The sequence below is a fragment of the Saimiri boliviensis genome, chromosome 12 (assembly GCF_048565385.1).
Source record: "Saimiri boliviensis isolate mSaiBol1 chromosome 12, mSaiBol1.pri, whole genome shotgun sequence".
NCBI classification, from domain to species: Eukaryota; Metazoa; Chordata; class Mammalia; order Primates; family Cebidae; genus Saimiri; species Saimiri boliviensis.
In genome coordinates, this window is record NC_133460.1 from 8,684,084 (window position 1) to 8,700,353 (window position 16,270).

Here is a 16,270-nt window from a genome sequence, read left to right on the forward strand (position 1 = left end):
GGGTTTCTCCATGTTAATCAGTCTGGTCTCGAACTCCTGACCTCAGGTGTTCCACCCACCTCAGCCTCCCAAAGTGCTGAAATTACAGGCGTGAATCGCTGATCCCAGCTCTTTTTTTTTTTTTTTTTTTTTTTTTTTTTCTTAAATGGAGTCTAGCTGTGTCACCCAGGCTGGAGTGCAGTGGCTCAGTCTCGGTTCACTGCACCCTTCCCCTCCCAGATCAAGCATTTCTCCTGCGTCAGCCTCCTAAGTAGCGGGAATTAACAGGTGGCGCACCACGATGCCCGGCTAATTTTTGTATTTTTAGTAGATACTGGGTTCACCATGTTGCCCATGCTGGTCTCAAACTCCTGACTTCAAGTGATCCACCTGCCTCAGTCTCCCAAAGTGCTGGGATTACAGGCGTGACCCATCACATCTGGCACACTTTTTTTTTTTTTTTCTAGCTAGAAAATAGTCTATAAACTGGGCGCGGTGGCTCAAGCTTGTAATCCCAGCACTTTGGGAGGCCGAGGCGGGTGGATCACGAGGTCGAGAGATTGAGACCATCCTGATCAACATGGTGAAACCCCGTCTCTACTAAAAATACAAAAAATTAGCTGGGCATGGTGGCACCTGCCTGTAATCCCAGCTACTCAGGAGGCTGAGGCAGGAGAACGACCTGAACCCAGGAGGCGGAGGTTGCGGTGAGCCGAGATCGCGCCATTGCACTCCAGCCTGGGTAACAGGAGCGAAACTCCGTCGCAGAAAAAAAAAGAAAAAAGAAAATAAAATAGTCTATAAATGAATAAAGTAAAGGGTTTTTATGTTAATTTATACTCATCCTGTCAATCTTACAGCATTGCTCACAACTCTCAAAACGATGTTAAAAATTGAAGACTGCAGGCATAATTGTCTGGGATCTTAAGTTCATGAAATTGCTTTTAATGACATTCAATTGAGTATCTGTTGTTGGTCTCTGATATGTATTTGTGCAAAATAACAAGTCAGTGTCTTGTTCTTTCACCCAGGCTGCAGTGCAGTGGTGCAGTCACTGCTCACTGTAACCCGGAACACCCAGGCTCAAGTGACCCTCCCACCTCAGCCTCCCAAGTGGCTAGAACTACCGGCCCCCACCACTATGCCTGGTTGATATTTCTGTTCTTTTTTTTTTTTTTTTTTTTTTTTTGAGACTGAGTTTCGCTCTTGTTACCCAGGCTGCAGTGCAATGGCACAATCTCGGCTCACCGCAACCTCCGCCTCCTGGGTTCAGGCAATTCTCCTGCCTCAGCTGGGATTACAGGCACGTGCGCCACCATGCGCAGCTAATTTTTTTGTATTTTTAGTAGAGACGGGGTTTCACTATGTTGACCAGGATGGTCTCGATCTCTTGACCTCGTGATCCACCCGCCTCGGCCTCCCAAAGTGCTGGGATTACAGGCTTGAGCCACCGCGCCCAGCGATATTTCTGTTCTTATTAAGGAAGTTCTGTATATTCGTATTTCCAGCAGGAAGACTTCTAGTTATTCTCCAATATTGCTTTTCCCCTTCCGTAATGGGAGCTTTTTGATGGACACATGGCCATTCAAAGTAGAGAGGGCTGGGTGTGATAGCTCATACCTGTAATTCCAGCACTTTGTGAGGCCCGGGCAGGAGGATAACTTGAGGCCAACAGTTCAAGACCAGGCTGGACAATATAGTGAGACCTTGTCTCTACCAAAAAAAAAAAAAAAAAAATCTTTTAATTAGCTGGGCTTGTTGGTGCCTGTAGTCCCAGGTACTCAGGAGGCTGAGGGGGGAGGATCACTTGAACCCAGGAGTTCTATCCAGGATGCTGTGAACCAGGATCATGCCACTGCACACCAGCCATGGCAACAGAGCTAGATACTGTCTCTAAAAAATAACTGAAAATTGGCCGGGCGCAGTGGCTCAAGCCTGTAATCCCAGCACTTTGGGAGGCCGAGGCGGGTGGATCACAAGGTCAAGAGATCGAGATCAACCTGGTCAACATGGTGAAACCCCGTCTCTACTAAAAATACAAAAAATTAGCTGGGCATGGTGGCGCGTGCCTGTAATCCCAGCTACTCAAGAGGCTGAGGCAGGAGAATTGCCTGAACCCAGGAGGCGGAGGTTGCGGTGAGCCAAGATCGCATCATTGCACTCCAGCCTTTGTAACAAGAGTGAAACTCCATCTAAAAAATAAATAAATAAATAAATAAATAAAAATAACTGAAAGTAAAGAGTATCAGCTGGGCGTGGTGGCTCGCACCTGTAATCCCGGCACTTTGGGAGGCCAAGGTGGGAGGATCACGAGGTCAAGAGATTTGAGACCATCCTGGCCAACATGGTGAAACCCTGTCTCTACTGAAAATACAAAAATTAGCTGGGCATGGTGGCACATGCCTCTAGTCCCAGCTACTTCAGAGGCTGAGGCAGGAGAATTGCTTGAACCCAGGAGGCGGAGGCAGTGAGCCAAGATTGTGCCACTGCACTCCAGCCTGGTGACAGAGCAAGACTCTGTCCCAAACAAATTATTTTAATTAAATTTAATTTTTAAAAAGAGGATCTTTACTCCTTATATCTATTGGTATAATTTCTTCTATGTGACATTGGCTATTCAGAATTTCTGTATCTTATTGAGTAAATTTTGATAGTTTGTATTTTCCAGGAAACCATTTATTTCATCTATGATTTCAAATTTATTTATTTATTTTGAGATGGAGTTTTGTCCCCGTCTCCCAGGCTGGAGTGCAATGGCACAATTTCGGCTCACTGCAACCTCTACCTCCTGGTTCAAGTGATTCTCCTGCCTCAGCCTCCGAAGTAGCTGGGATTACAGGTGCCCACCACCACACCCAGCTGTTTTTGTATTTTTAGTAGAGATGGGGTTTCACCATGTTTGCCAGGCTAGTCTGGAACTCCTGATATCAGGTGATCCACCTGCCTCAGCCTCCCAATGTGCTGGGATTACAGGCATTAGACACTCCGCCTGGCCTGATTTCAAATTATTAACACAGTGTTGTACATAGTATCCACATGTGATTTAAAAATTTAAATCAGTGGCTGGACACGGTGGCTCACGCCTGTAATCCCAACACTGTGTGAGGCCAAGGTGGGTGGGTCACCTGAGATCAGGAGTTTGAGACCAGGCTGGACAACATGGTGAAACCCCATCTCTACTAAAAATACAAAAATTAGCCAGGCATGGTGGAGCATGCCTGTAATCCCAGCTACTACTCAGGAGACTGAGGCAGGAGAATCGCTTGTAGCTGGGAGGTGGAGGTTGCAGTGAGCTGAGATTGCATCACTGTACTCCAGCCTGGGTGACACAATGAGACTGCCTCAAAAGCAAACAAAATTTTAATCAGCATTTATGATGAATTCCTATTCCTTGTTTTGCGACGTGTGAGACGGCACTTCAGTGGTGGAGGGGCAGCTTCAATGACCGAGGTGCGGCAGGCTGGGGGGAGCCTGAGTCCCTGATCATTTTGTGGGGGTAGGGCTACCGAACTGGCCCCGCCCCAGACTCCCTGCCTCCCGCCCACCCCCAGATGCCGCCACAAGAAATAACGCTTCTGTGTTCTTGAAGACCCAGCACACAGTAAGGGCTCAATAAACAGTCACTAGTCCCAGGGAACTCCACATCACCAGGAATGAGGATGTGCCCCAGGAGGGTAAAAGGGTGCCAACAGTGCAGGATAGACATAGGGGGTGTCCATCTGTCTGACCAGTATGCAGGGGTATAACCTGGGCAAGAAGTCAAGTTCAGGGGAGTTCTGTTCTGTAGCAGCTCTTTGCAGGGTAGGTGAGTCCCTACAAAAGGCAGTTCCTAAGGAAGTTCCTTCCTCACCTATCAGTTCTGCATTTTTGGATAGGCAGGAAGCCCTTCTCCGTTGAGAAAACCCAGTGTCCTGGTCAGAAACACTTGTTTCTGGACCCAGGAGGGAGTAAATTTTGCTGCCTGCTTTCTTTACCATCGCGTTGTTTTTATTATGTGGATTTTTTATTTTTATTTTATTTTATTTTATTTTTTTTTTGAGACGGAGTTTCGCTCTTGTTACCCAGGCTGGTGTGCAATGGCACGATCTCGGCTCACCGCAACCTCCGCCTCCTGGGTTCAGGCAATTCTCCTGCCTCAGCCTCCTGAGTAGCTGGGATTACAGGCACGTGCCACCATGCCCAGCTAATTTTTTGTATTTTTAGTAGAGACGGGGTTTCACCATGTTGACCAGGATGGTCTCGATCTCTCGACCTCGTGATCCACCCGCCTCGGCCTCCCAAAGTGCTGGGATTACAGGCTTGAGCCACCGCGCCCGGCCTTTTTTTTTTTTTTTTTTTTTTTTTTTTTTTTTTTAGATGGAGTGTCACTCTTGTTGGGCAGGCTCGAGTGCAATGGTGCGATCTCGGCTGACCGCAACCTCCGCCTCCCGGGTTCAAGCAATTCTCGTGCCTTAGCCTCCAGAGTAGCTGGGACTACAGGCATGTGCCACCACGCCCAGCTAATTTTGTATTTTTAGTAGAGACGGGGTTTCCCCATGTTGGTCAGGCTGGTCTTAAACTTTGAACCTCAGGTGATCTGCCTGCCTTGGCCTCCCAAAGTGCTGGGATTAAAGGGTGAGCCACCGCGCCTGGCCTGTTAAATGGATTTCTGTATCGAGAAAGCCGTACGGCTGAGCAGTTACAGTCAGGCACTCTGGAGTTCAATGGACCTGGATTTCAATCTCAACTCTGCTGCAAATATCAGAGATCCTAGGAGGTGACAGCCTCTCTGAGCTCAGTCTTTGTTTCTGTAGAACGGGGATAAAATAATGACACCTTTAAGGGTTGGTGCAAGGATGAAATGACATAGGTCAAGTTAAAGCATAGGATGCAGCATGGGGGATGGCCAGCAGATGGCAGTATTAGCCCATAGTATTGGCATATTACTGCGGTAATAGTTACTTACTTAGAGACAGGGTCTTGCTCTGTCACACAGGCTAGAGTGAACAGGCATGACCATAGTTCACTGCAGCCTCGACCTCCCCAGCTCAATTCTATCTCTTCAGCCTCACCAGTAACTGGGACTACAGGTGCATGCCACCATGCCTGGGCAACATAGTTAGACCCTGACTCAAAAATGAAATATGAATACAGTAATAGGCTGGGCCTGGTGGCTCACACCTGTAATCCCAGCACTTTGGGAGGCCAAGGCAGGCAGATCACGAGGTCAAGAGATCGAGACCATCCTGGCCAACATGGTGAAACCCCATCTCTACTAAAAATACAAAAATTAGCTGGGCGTGGTGGTGCGTGCCTGTAATCCCAGCAACTTGGGAGTCTGAGGCAGGAGAATTGCTTGAACTGGGAGGCAGAGGTTGCAGTGAGCCAAGATCATGCCACTGCACTCCAGCCTTGTGACAGAGCAAGACTCTGTCTCAAAAAATAATAATAATAATAAATTAAATAAAAGAATGAACTGTTTCATTGAAGCACCTGCGTCTTCTGAAATATACTTGCTGCTGTTCTTTGCTTTCACTGGAAAGCCCCAGAGTGCGTGGCCAGATCCAATCCAATATGCCCATTCTGTCTGCTGCACCCATGGGAGGTTCTGAGTTACCCCTTGGATCTAGGGCTCCTGTGGCTGAGACACAGGTATCAAGCAGGTGGCATGGCCACCCTGCCCCCATTGCTTCTCTTGTCCCTTGGAACAAAGAGATGGGAAGAGGAATTAGAGAGTCCATGCAGTAAAGGCTCCCAAGTCTCCCACATTAAAAAAAATTTTAAATTATTTATTTATTTTTATCTTATCTTATTTTTTAAAGACAGGGTTTCACCATGTTGGTCAGGCTGGTCCTGAACTCCCAACCTCAGGTGATCTGTCCGCCTTGGCCTCCAAAGTGCTTGGATTACAGGTGTGAGCTACCACGCCTGGCCGGCTCCCACATTTTTGGTGCTACCAACATGGCCCCGGACTTATCTACCTCTTCAGTACAGCCTCATTGGCCTTGTTCTGCCTCTTTAGCTGCGCTGGCAAGAATTTCTTTAGTGTTTACTCAGGGAAGTGGTTTACCTCAATGCTTTGAAGCAACAGAATTTCCTTGTCCAGGAATCATAAGAGGAAGCCCAATGTATAGGAGATAGCAGTGGCTGCTCTGCTTTTAACTGGTGCTTGAGATTTGCCCAACTGGCTGTATGCTTCATAGTCCCTAAAGCTCCAAAATGGACTGTTATAGCCCCATGAGGGCCACAGTTCGAAAAATGCAGGCTCCAACACTGTCTGCTGCCTCTAGTTCCACGTGGGTGCTGCCTGCTTGGCCAGAGGCTCTTGTAACCACCCAGTGAGTTCTCCTTGCCGGCTGCCCAGATGGAGCCAGTTAATCAATATTGGAGAATTGCAATAGAGAAATGGCTTAATTCACACAAAACTGGCTGAATGGAAGACCAGAGTTTTATTACCCAGATCAGTCCCCCTGAAAAGTCAATGACTGTGGTTTTTGAAGGATAATTTGGCAGCTACGGGGGCCAAGGAGTGAGGAGTGCTGATTGTTTGGGCCTGAGATGAAATCACAGGTGGTCCAGTGGGGGGTTCTTGCTGTCTCCCCTTCCTGGGTGGGATTGCAGAACTGGTTGAGCCAGATTACTGGTCTGGGTAGTGCCTGCTGGTGCATCAGAGTGCAGGATCTGAAAAATATCTCCGGCACTAATCTTAGCTGTTAAAATAGTGATGTTATCCCTAGGAGCAATTAGAGAGGTTTGGAATCTTACAGCCTCTGGCTTCATGACTCCGAAACCATGATTTCTAATCTTGTGGCTAATTTGTTAGTCTTACAAAGGCAGTCTGGTCCCCAGGCAAGAAGGGGGTTTGTTTTGGGAAAAGGCTGTAACTATAAACTAAATTCCTCCCAAAATTAGTCACCCTACAGCCAGAAATGAACAAGAGCAGCTTGGAAGTTAAAAGCAACATGGAGGCCAGGCGCAGTAGCTCCTGCCTGTAATCCCAGCACTCTGGGAGGCTGAGGCAGGCAGATCACCTGAGGTCAGGAGTTCAAGACCAGCCTGGCCAACCTGTTGAAACCCCATCTCTACTAAAAATACAAAAATTAGTCGTTCATGGTGGTGGGTGCCTGTAATCCCAGCTACTCGGGAGGCTGAGACAGGAGAATCCCTTGAACCTGGGAGGCAGAGGTTGTAGTAAGCTGAGATCATGCCACTGCACTCCAGCCTTGGGTGACAGAGTGAGACTCCATCTAAAAAAATTAAAAAGGATGGGTGCAGTGAAATCCCAGCACTTTGGTAGACCAAGGTGGGCAGATCACTTGAGGTCAGGAGTTTGACCTCCATGGTCAAACTGGTGAAACCTCATCTCTATTAAAAATACAAAAATTAGCCGGGCGCGGTGGCTCAAGCCTGTAATCCCAGCACTTTGGGAGGCTGAGGCGGGTGGATCACGAGGTCAAGAGATCAAGACCATCCTGGTCAACATGGTGAAACCCCGTCTCTACTAAAAATACAAAAAATTAGCTGGGCATGGTGGTGCGTGCCTGTAATCCCAGCTACTCAGGAGGCTGAGACAGGAGAATTGCCTGCACCCAGAAGGCAGAGGTTGCAGTGAGCTGAGATTGCACCATTGCACTCCAGCCTGGGTAACAAGAGCGAAACTCCATCTCAAAAAAAAAAAAAAAATTAGCTGGGTGTAGTGGTGCATACCTGTAATCCCAGCTACTCAGGAGGCTGAGGCACAAGAATCATTTGAACCTGGGAGGCAGAGGTTGTAGTGAGCTAAGATCGTGCCTCTGCACTTCAGCCTGGGGTATAGAGCAAGACTCTTGTCTCAAAAAAATAAACAAACAACAACAATGAAAAGATGAAGAAGAATAAAAGAAAGTGCGAGCTGCTAAGCTAGGTAGTTCTGGCTTGAGATCCCATGACACTACAGACATCACACCAGCAAAGGCCCTAGTCCTCTGGCACTGGAGGACCCACTTGGAAGGCGGATCACTCACATGGCTCTTGGCAGGAGACCTCCGTTCCTCCCCACATAGACCTCCCTATAGGACTGCCTGAGTGTCCCATTTGCCAAATGATCTAAATATGTTCCAGTTTTGATTGGCTGCTCTGCAATGTGGGCCGTTATCTGGCAGGTTCAGTGGTGCCTTGTAGGGGGGAGATCCCATAAGCACCGAGGCAGGACCAAAAGGCCTCAGCCTGTTCCCACCTAAATAACAAAGAAGAAAGTAACTAGAAATATAACCATAGTCATTATTCGTTATTCATATGTGGTCTTAGTTATTCATAGGTAATCTTAATTCTTTGACTAATGCCTCTCAGCTTGGAAGTGTGAACCTGGGGTGACATTGTGAAATGAATGACACTAAGGCAGGATGCTGTAAGCCCTCTGTGACACCGGCATAAGGGCTGCTGGAGGGCGCCTCAGCTGTGCAGCAGCGCCAGCGCTGGGAAAGCCCCGGTGTTTAGTCAGCTAGGGAAGGAGACGTGTCCTTCCTGGAGAAGTTAGGAGAAAACTCCACTTCTCCAAGCTCTTGCGGTAGGCCTGATGGCTGTCAGGTACACCCGCAGACATCTGGGGGCTTAATTGTCTCTATGGTGCTGTGCTTCGGTGGTCACGTTCCATGTGTACTCTCATGTTCCGCATCTGCACCTGGTTCCTTTTTTCTTAGAAAAGGTAATCAGTAGCCGGGCGCGGTGGCTCAAGCCTGTAATCCCAGCACTTTGGGAGGCCGAGGCGGGTGGATCACGAGGTCGAGAGATCGAGACCATCCTGGTCAACATGGTGAAACCCCGTCTCTACTAAAAATACAAAAAAATAGCTGGGCATGGTGGCGCGTGCCTGTAATCCCAGCTACTCAGGAGGCTGAGGCAGGAGAATTGCCTGAACCCAGGAGGCGGAGGTTGCAGTGAGCCGAGATCGCGCCATTGCACTCCAGCCTGGGTAACAAGAGCGAAACTCTGTCTCAAAAAAAAAAAAAAAAAAAAAAAAAAAAAGAAAAGGTAATCAGTAATAGTAATATGAATCATAATATTTTAGTTATTTCTTGATAAGTATGGAAAAAGTGCTGAAACATTATGCTCCTTATCTCACTTCAGGTGCCAGAAATTCCTGAGCCCCTACCTGAATGACAGGTGATGTACTTAACCCTATCACTGCCGCGCCCTATCTACCCTGTCCCCAGTCTCCGACCACCAAGACCACGCCCTACCTACCCTGCCCCAGATTTGCAACTCAGTAAAAGTGAGAGCGTACCGGCCTTCGGGGCCACTGATGGTCTCCGCGCCGATTTGGGTGGCAGTGGACCCCTGGGCCCAAACCCTCTTTTCTCTGTCTCTGTGTCTTGTGTCTTTTATTTCTACAATTTCTCGTCTCCGCACCAGGCGAGAGCGGCTCACAGAACCCCGTAGGGATGGATCCTATAGCGCTTGAAGTGTCAGTTCCTGCTACAAGGATGTTATATGGAACCTTTGGCAGGCTGCTACGGATGAATCATAATATAAACCTGTGCTAGTTATTGATTACGTCCCAGCTCCATATTTATCCTGCATTGCCTGCTCGGTGAAATGCTTCTGGCCCTTTAGTTTTTCCTTTACCAGCTGGCATGATCTTAAGCTTCGTCAGTAGAGGGCGCTGGAGAGACATTGCCGGAGAACGGAGTTTCCCTTTCTGCTTCCGGCTTCCGGTGTGTTCCCTCCAGGCTCCCGTCTGATGGGTGACTTCTTCCGAGTCTGGCTTCCGCCGCCCGCAGGGCTTTGCCAGCACCCAGCTCCTGCAGCGTGGGCAGCTCCTGTGACAGCAGGCGCCCACAACCTGCACAACTTCTCCAGTGCCTGCCTGCTAGCAGCTTTCTCCACTACCCTCTTCAGGTAGTTCCGTAGCAGAGCATCTCTCATGAGACACCTCCCTGTGAGCAGCTTTTTCCACCATTGAGGATGGATTTCCAGCAAGTTCTGCCCATGTGGTACCACAGCCACTTCTCTGCCATGCCGTGAACTGCAGATGTGCCCTCTTCAAGGTCTGGATATAAGCCTGGGGCCAGAGAAACCTCTTGGCCAGTGTTTAAACTCAGGCCAGAAAGTATGGGTGCTGCTATCTGCTATGACTAAATAGAATTCTCTTTACTTACCAGCCAAACCCTTGAAAATGCCAGGCTCTTTTTCTTTCTCTTTCTCTCTCTCTCTCTCTCTCTTTTTTTTTTTTTTTTGAAATGGAATTTCGCTCTCTTGCCTAGGCTGGAATGCAATGGAACAGTCTTGGCTTACTGCAACCTCTGTCTCCCAGATTCAAGTGAGTCTCCTGCCTAAGCCTCCTGAGTAACTGAGATTACAGGCATGCACCACTACGCCTAATTTTGTATTTTTGGTAGAGATGGGGTTTCACCACGTTGGTCAGGCTGGTCTCGAACTCCTGAACTCATGTGATCTGGCCACCTTGGCCTCCCAAAGTGCTGTGATTACAGGCATGAGCCACTGGGCCCGGCAATGCCAAGCCCTTTATACCTTAATCCTTTTTGTTTGTTTGTTTGTTTGTTTGTTTGAGATGGAGTTTTGCTCTTGTTGCCCAGGCTAGAGTGCAGTGGTGTGATCTTAGCTCACTGCAACCTTCACCTCCCAGGTTCAAGCAATTTTTCTGCCTCAGCCTCCCAAGTACCTGGGATTACAAGCATGTACCACCATGCCTGATTGATTTTATATTTTAAGTAGTGACGGGGTTTCTCCATGTTGGTCAGGCTGGTCTTGGAACTCCTGACCTCAGGTGATTTGTCTGCCTTGGCTTCCCAAAGTGCTGGGATTACAGGCATGAGCCACCTTACCCAGCTGCTAGCTTAATTCTATGTATTAAATTTTCCCAGTTCAAATTATTGTGTGCTTCCCCTCTCCTGATTGGACCCTGCATCAATTTTGTAATTGATACAAAATTAGTACAAGAAGTGGTCTCAAGAGATAGATGCACTAATTTGGGTCTTTGGGCTTGAGTGCAGACTGAGCTCCTTGACAATAAGAAATAGGATATGTATTAGGGTTCTCCAGAAACAGAAAAACTCACTGTAAATGCTCAAGAATATCAACTGCAGGTGGCTGCTTGATGGTGTGTGTGTGTGTGTGTGTGTGTGTGTAGAGAGAGAGACTGCACAAGTGTGGGAAATAGCTATTTTTTCTTTCTTTGAGACAAAGTTTTACTCTTGTTGTCCAAATTGGAATGCAATGGCGTGATCTCAGCTCACTGCAACCTTTGCCTCCTGGGTTTAAGTGATTCTCCTGCCTCATCCTCTCAAGTAGCTGGGATTACAGACACGCACCACCACACCCAGATAATTTTTAGTAGAAACAGGTTTTCACTATGTTAGCCAGGCTGGTCTCAACCTCCTGGCCTCAGGTGATCCACCCACCTCGGCCTCCCAAAGTGCTAGGTTTACTGGCGTGAACCACCATACCTGGCCAAGAGAGAGCTGTCTGTGTGTGTGTCTGTGTGTGTGTGTGTGTGTATACACATATTCTCCTGCCTCAGCCTCCTAATTGGAATTATAGGCACGTGCCACTATGTGCCTGGCTAATATATCTACATAAAGATGTATATATATATATATGGCTTTATCTATATATACTAAGGTATTGTTTCACATGATTATTGCAGTTGAGAAGCCCCACAATATGCAATCTGCAAGCTGGAGACCCAAGAAGGCCAGTGCTGTAGGTTTTTTTCAGACAGGGTCTCCCTCTGTTGCCCAGGCTGGACTGCAGTGAAACAAAATCACAGTTCACTGCAGCCTCGCCTTCCCCACATCAAGCAATCTTCCCACCTCAGCCTCCTGAGCAGCTGGGACTACAGGTGCACACCACCACACCCAGCTAACTTTTTCTTTATTTTCTTTTCTTTCTTTTTTTTTTTTTTTTTTTTTTTTTTTTTTTTTTTTTGTTTGTTTTTCTATAGAGACAGCATCTCTCTATAGTGCCTAGGCTGGTCTCAAACTCCTGGGCTCAAGCTATCCACCTGCCTTGGCCTCCTAACAGTATTGTAGTTTTAAGGCCTGAGTGCCAAAGAGCCAATGGTGTAGAGTCCAATTCAAGACTGAAGGCCTGAGAATCAGGAGCACAAGACTAGGAGATCAGTGACCCAGGTCTCAAGTACTCAGGCACAGAGAGAATTCAGCCTGCCTTTGCCTTGACGTTCCATTTAATTCCGTACTGGATGGATGATGCCCACCCATGTTGAGGGCTGTCTGCTTTACTCGGCCAATTCAAACGTTAACCTCTTCTTGAGAAAGCCTCACAGACACACTCAGAAATAATGTTTAACCAGCTGTCTGGGCATGCCTTGGCCCAGTCAAGTTTACACGTAAAATTAGCCATCACAGGATGCTCGTTATCCACGGCAGGCAGTAAGAGTTCAAGCAAGCAGCCACCTGCAGTTGATTATGAAGAGCCAACGAAAGCGTGCACCTGGTGGGAACACGTGACTGCTGCACTTGATCATTGTGTGTCCACAGATGTGTAACGGCGTGGGATACATTATTTTTAGTGCACTTGAGCATTTACAGTGGGAAAATGACAAGCCCAGCTCCCTTAGTTCAGTTCAAGTCATGGTCAGAGAACCTGAGAACCTCTGTGATAGCTTAGAAGCAGCCCTCCTCCTCCTCCTCCTCCTCCTCCTCCTCCTCCTCCTCCTCCTCCTCCTCCTCCCCCCCCTCCTCCCCCCTCCTCCCCCCTCCTCCTCTTCCTCCTCTTCCTTCTCCTCCTCCTCCTCTTCTTCTTCTTTCCTCCTCCTCCTCCTCCCTCCTCCTTCCTCCCTCCTCCCTCCTCCCTCCTCCTTCCTCCCTCCTCCTCCTCCTCCTTCTTCTTCTTTCTTCTTTCTTCTTCTTCTTCTTCTTTCTTTTTTGAGATGAAGTCTCGCTCTGTCACCCAGGCTGGAGTACAGTGGCTCACTGCAACTTCCACCCTCTGGGTTCAAGCGATTCTCCTGCTCCTGTGCTACCATGCCTGGCTAATTTTTTTATGTTTAGTAGAGATGGGGTTTCACCATGTTAGCCAGGATGGTTTCAATCTCCTGACCTCATGATCCACCTGCCTCAGCCTCCCTGTAGGGTGACAGCCCTACGGGGTTGTGGCGTGTCCCCTATCTCTGTGCTGAGGTGCAGGATTCAAGACATAAAGAGACAGGACACCGAAGTACAAAGAAAGCACAGCTGGGCTCAGTGGGGCCACGCCACTTATAAGCAGAGACAGGCGAGGCCCCAAATGTCCAGAAGCGTCTGTATTTATTGGGTATAGGTTAGGGGGCAGGGTAATGAGTGAAGTCATCTTTAGGATAGTGATAGGGTTGTGAGCAATAAACAAGGGGTCCACCCCCATTAGGTCACTGAGGCATGAAGTTGGGCCATGCACAGTGAGGGGTCCACCCCCATTAAGTTACAGAGGCATGGAGGTGAGCCGTGTGCAGTGAAGAGAGTGCAGTGCACAATATATATTATCTATGGGCATGCTACTTGATAAGGGTATCTATAGAAGGTTGCTCTGAGTCACACAGTAGGGAAAGAGCTGGCAGGGTTTACCGCCATCTGCTGGCAGCTTCCAATGAGTTCTATGAGAGGATGCTTTTGAGCCAGCACAGTAACAAGAGCTGATAAAGTTCATGGTCACCAAGGTGGATTGCCGGTCTGAGGACAGCGTTTCACAAGAACTGGAGCAAGGTCTTACAACTCCTTTATCAGGAGGAGTGGCTCTCGCCCCAGGCCTTCCATACAGCGGGTATCTTTACGATACTGAACGCTGCCGCCTGGGCCATGGGTTCTTGTCCTGGTATAACTGTTTTTCCTTAAATCATGCTCTGCACCGTGTCTGCTCCAGACATTCCTCCAACTATAAGCTGCTTATTCCTTAATTCATGCTCCGTACTGTGTCTACTCTAGGCATTCCTCTGATTATGAACTAAGATATATATATATATATATATATATATGGAAATAACTGAGTAGTAAGATATTCTTCAGGCACTTGTCCTATAAACTAATATATGATTATATATAAAGGATTATATAAAAGGAAATAACTGAGTAGTAACACTATAAACTCAGATATTCTTCAGGCACTAATTGTGCCAGGATTCTGCTTAACTTTCCATCCTCGGTGCCTAGATGGGGGATTACCCACACTCCCCAAAGTGCTGGGATGACAGGTGTGAGCCACCCTGCCTGGCACAGCTCTTATTTCTTTTTTTTGAGACAGAGTTTCACTCTTGTTACCCAGGCTGGAGTGCAATGGCGCGATCTCGGCTCACTGCAACCTCCGCCTCCTGGGTTCAGGCAATTCTCCTGCCTCAGCCTCCTGAGTAGCTGGGATTACAGGCACGTGCCACCATGCCCAGCTAATTTTTTGTATTTTTTTTAGTAGAGACGGGGTTTCACCATGTTGACCAGGATGGTCTCGATCTCTTGACCTCGTGATCCACCCGCCTCGGCCTCCCAAAGTGCTGGGATTACAAGCTCTTATTTCTTATAGCCACAATAATATCACTGAAAATCAAACACAACACTTAACTGTAGAATTACTGAATAATAATGACAGCTAAATTTACAGTCCCAACAAATCTCTCATGTGAAAGTTACTGTGCTGATTGGTAAAGAAGGTGATCCTGCCGGGCACGGTGGCTCAAACCTGTAATCCCAGCACTTTGGGAGGCCAAGGCGGGTGGATCACAAGGTCGAGAGATCGAGACCATCCTGGTCAACATGGTGAAACCCCGTCTCTACTAAAAATACAAAAAATTAGCTGGGCATGGTGGCACGTGCCTGTAATCCCAGCTACTCAGGAGGCTGAGGCAGGAGAATTGCTTGAACCCAGGAGGCAGAGGTTGCGGTGAGCCGAGATCGTGCCATTGCACTCCAGCCTGGGTAACAAGAGCGAAACTCCGTCTCAAAAAAAAAAAAAAAAGGTGATCCTGGCCAGGTGCAGGTGCCTGTAATCCCGGTTACTCGAGAGGCTGAGTCACTTGAACCTGGGAGGTGGAGGTTTCGGTAAGTCAAGATGGCACCATTGCACTTCCAGCCTAGGTGACAGAGCAAGACTCCATCTCTAAAACAGAGAGAAAGAGAGACAGAGAGAGAGGCAGAGAAAGGAAAGACACACATTATGACTTAGCTTATACACTTATTCAGACTTTGCTAATATATACTCGCAGAAACCCAAGGGACAGGTCCAAGAGTAGAGTCTAGAACAGCATACCAAAGTGACAGAATGTAAGAGATGAGATGAGGCTGGGAACAGTGGCTCACACCTGTAGTCCCAGCACTTTGAGAGGCCGAGGCAGGGGGATCATTGCTTGAGCCCAGAAGTCTGTTATCAGTTTGGGCAACATAGCTGAAACATAAAATACAAAAATTATCAGGGTGTGGTGGTGGGTGCCTACAGTCCTAGCTAATCAGAAGGATGAGGTGGGATGATCGCTTGAGCCTGAGAGGTCAACACTGCAGTGAGCTGTGATCATGCCACTGCACTTCAACCTGGGTGACAAAGACTCTGTCCAAAAAAAAAAAAAAAAAAAAAGAGAATATAGGTGCATTTAGTAAACTTCAAATTTAATGTTCACGTGTGGCTGTTGGTGGCTTTTTAGCAGTTTACTCCATTGGTTGGGTGAAATTTGGACTCAGTGGTGGCCTTCAGTTAACAAGACTGAGATGCCTGAAGTGCATGATAGGAAAGAAGGAATCCAAAGGCTCCTTCTCCTTAGGAAGATGGAAATGTTGAGTGACCTTATGTGTGACCCGTGTACCCACCCTATCCCCAGGTATCTTTACCAGGAGACATTGGCTTCACTAAGTCTCTGAGAAAGGCATTAATGACAGGATCACCTGATTCCTTGAAAAGCTCTCTGGTTGCTCTGTGAGATCTGTGTTCATCTTCATGACTGCCTGGGGCTTTCTTAGTTGAGAATCACTGTCTTAAGTTACTGAGGTGTAGGCCATTCATTGGGTGCTGCCTCTACCCCAGGCAGGAAGCCCACCTGACCCCATATCTCAGGCTGCCAGAGAAGTGTGCAGTGAGGAGGGCTGGACTGTCTTCACCCCATTCTCCACGCTTGACAAGACACTGGGGAGAAGCCTCGAGCCACAGCCCCTGACACGTCTCATCTCTCCAGCCTTATCGCCTGGCTCCCCTCCCTTCCATATGGGGGAGTGGGGTTTGAGGGGGTCATTTCAGCTTCTGGGCACGAGTCTTCTCATGTTTATCCTGTTCCCTTTGCTTGAAAGGTTTTTACGGCCGGGCGTGATGGCTCAAGCCTGTAATCCCAGCACTTTGGGAGGCCGAG

General features: G+C 48.0%; 1 long non-coding RNA gene across 1 annotated transcript in view; it reads left to right on the top strand.

Annotated features, from left to right (window-relative positions):
* Positions 1-7,493: 7,493 nt before the first annotated feature.
* The window catches only part of LOC104651482 (uncharacterized), a 32,039-nt gene continuing 23,262 nt past the window's right edge, over positions 7,494-16,270 (top strand). The window contains exon 1 of the long non-coding RNA XR_012512706.1: positions 7,494-9,983. This is a non-coding gene — a long non-coding RNA (uncharacterized LOC104651482). The remainder of the gene's footprint in view (positions 9,984-16,270) is intronic.